Below are 3,540 nucleotides of genomic sequence, written 5' to 3' on the forward strand. Positions count from 1 at the left end.
AGACTCAGGCAGGGGTCTGACATTCCTGTCCTGTGCAAACTACTATCCGCCTATGCGGAGAAAACGAAAGGAGCTGTTAGAGGAGTAATGTCTGTGCTAACTCACATTCACACTTTTTTTTTTTTTTTTTTTGCTGTCCATCATCTGCACTGTTTCAGTGGCATTATTTCCAAGCTGCTTATTCCAAGTCCTCCTACAAAGCCACACAATTCACACACATCTTCACATTTGTTTTTATTTATCTAACTGATCAACTTTTGTGTCGTATATTCTGGATTCAAGCGCACATTTGACAAGGCAGGCCCTTGGTTTCAGAGATGTTCTTGCATTTATAGGGTTCAAACTTGTGGGTACATGTAAGTCTGTGTTCATATGGTATGTGTTATTGCAAGTTTTTTTTGGTTTTTGTTTTGTCTAGTTTTTTTGTTTGTTTGTTGTTGTTTTTTTTTTGGTTTTTTTTTTGGGGGGGGGGGGGGGGTATATTATGTTGACTGGTTCCTTATGTGATGTTCTAATCAAAATAAGCTAACTGTTTTTCCTTTTCACTTCTTTTCAGTCCAAGCAGGCTTGGAACTTCTTATGTGTATATTTATCACAGAATTTTTGTCCTTGTTTTGTGTATTATTTGTATGGACTTCTTTCCTCAAATTTCAGTGTGTGTGTGTGTGTGTGTGTGTGTGTGTGTGTGTGTGCATTCTTTTGCCTTGTGTTTATCTTCGTACAGCATTAACTAAGGTTGAAATGCATGAAATAATTTTTCACTATTTTGCAGCTCAGTTTTTTTTTTTGAATAGTTCATGCACAGTGCTAACATTACTTTTCAGTGACATATCAAAATGTGCTCAGATATGTATCAATTATAGCGCTTTTCATATAGTTGTTGTTAGAGATGCAAGAAAAAATTGTGTGAGAGCATTGTAGATTGATGCTCATTTTGTTGGCTATTTAAAAAAAAATCTTTGAAATGCATTCAAAATCTGTGAAACGATTTCAGGTATCAAACAGACCAGTGATATGTATTATTCATATCTGTACTGAGAGAATCACATGCAGGCAGATTTGCATACAAGTATAGATAGTGCTTTTGTTTCCTCTTTGTTTTGTTTTGTTTTTTCAAAAAGGTGTATATCAACCTTAACTTTTTCTCTCTTTATTGTTCTTTGTGAGGGGAAATAATCTTTTTTTCCTAGTGGTGGAGGAAAAAAGTGAAGAAAATGTTCGCCCTCTGTCTTGAACTGCTGCCACTTTTATTTGTTTATTATACTTATTTGGAGGTATCCTAAATGTTGATGGGTCAAAAAACGTTAATTTCTATTTCTGCTTTTCGCTCATCACTCAAGACTCGTCTTTTAAAAACCTATCTATAAGTACTCTCAGCTTCCTTTTCTCCAACACCAACCATGTCAGCTCACTTTGGATTATGTAGAGTGGGAAAGGGACAGTGTGAGTGGGGGGAGGGGTTTTGAGAAAGAGTGGTCATGAATGTTTTATGTTACTTGTAATATTTTTCTTTCATGTAAAGCGCCCTGAGCTCTTAGTGAGAAAGGGCGCTATATAAATGTACATTATTATTATTATTATTTCTCTGTTGTTTTTATCCGTTTGCTTCCCTGGATCTTGGCCCAGTTAAGTCGCAGTCACTGACCTTCCTCTTGCACCTGTGAGGAGGGATCATACCACTGTTGGTCAATAAAAGCTGAGATTGTCACACCTCCATGGATGACATCAAATCAAATCTTACTTCTTGTAGCCCAGCTGGTTGCAGAGGGCTTCTTAACTGTCAGTTCTTAAAACTAGTTGAAGGGAACCCAAAATAATGTTGAAAGAAGATCATTTCAACAATGTAAAAGAAAAAAATAAAATAAAATAAAAGACCAGATCACCCATGTCAAGCTCAGTCCATGTTAAATCTAAAGGAAATTGAAAGTATTGGGGGGAAAAAAGGTAAAGAAATCAATTCATCCACATCTATTTCAATCCAGATGAATTAATATAATTACAATTTCCTTCACGAACAGAAAAACGGTATCTTGAAGGAAAACCTGGAATAGGGGGTGGGGGGGTTGATCAATGTGTATACATTGTTATTGTATCCTCCAACCCCAGAAGGGGCAAAAGTATTAAGATTCTTGGAGTAAAAAACAGGTGTTAAAAAGTTTGACTCGAAAGAGAAAGTATGGTGTCCAAAGATGACTTCATCCCCAGAATCCATAACTAGGACACTGTGCCAGCGGAAATCCTCTCTTTAGTGTCAATATTATCTGTGGTTCTAGTTGGTGAAGTTGTATATTGTGTCAGCGGAAATCAGCTCTTTAGACTCTTTATTATCTGTGGTTATTGTAGTTGGTGAAGTTGTGGTATTTTGTGATCCGTTAGTCAACTGTCCATTGTTGGAAACCATCATAAACAAAAATCATTACAGGAAGCTCATGGAGTGACAAATAGTACAAATCTATAAACATCAGTAATAACAACAAAATCGTGTATGTATATTTGGTAAGTGTAAGATATATAAAGTCTCATAATGCTTTCCCAATTTGTTGCAGAATCAACAATACTGATTTGTTTTATCTTGGTTTTGTTTTTTTATTTATCTATATCTACATCTGTCTCTCTCTCTATATATATATATATCATTGGAGAAACTTGTCAGAATGATTGTGGTTCAAGGGGCCTTAGTTTGAAGAGCGGTTAATTGTTGATATTTGTTGCTTATAGTCCAGCTGACTGCACAGGGTTGTCAAACCATACAAATGCTCAACTGTGTCATTACAAAACTGTCACATACACACACAAAAAACAACCTAGGCATTTTGTTGTTGGCCTCTTATTTTAGACAGCCTGCAAATCATACCATTATTTGAGTTACTGTTCAGTTCAGGCTTTTAGTTGTTGACTTCTTATTTTTGACAGCCTCCTACTCTGAGTTATTGTTCAGTTCAGATAGGCTTTTTTGTTGTTGACTTATCTTAGACAGCCTCCTAATTGCATCATATTCTGATTTATTGTTCAGTTCAACTATGCTTTTCTGTTGTTGACTTCTTATTTTAGACAGCCTGCTAATTGCATCATATTCTTTCTCAGTTATTGTTCAGTTCAGACAGGCTTTTTTGTTGTTGATTTCTTACTTCAGACAGCCTGCTAATCGTACCATGATCTGAGTTACTGTCCTGTTCAGATAGGCTTTTTTGTTGTTGACTTATCTTAGACAGCCTCCTAATTGCATCATATTCTGATTTATTGTTCAGTTCAACTATGATTTTTTTTTGTCGACTTCTTATTTTAGACAGCTGCTAATTGCATCATATTCTTTCTCAGTTATTGTTCAGTTCAGACAGGCTTTTTTGTTGTTGATTTCTTATTTCAGACAGCCTGCTAATCGTACCATGATCTGAGTTATTGTCCTGTTCAGGTAGGCTTTTTTGTTGTTGACTTAGACAGCCTGCTAATCTCTTGTTTACTATTTGTTGGAATGAAATCTTATTTCTCACCCTCATCATTTAAAACAAATTCTGTTGTCTGTGTGTAAGAAAAACGGTC

This window comes from Babylonia areolata, chromosome 1 (genome assembly GCF_041734735.1).
Source record: "Babylonia areolata isolate BAREFJ2019XMU chromosome 1, ASM4173473v1, whole genome shotgun sequence".
NCBI lineage: Eukaryota > Metazoa > Mollusca > Gastropoda > Neogastropoda > Buccinidae > Babylonia > Babylonia areolata.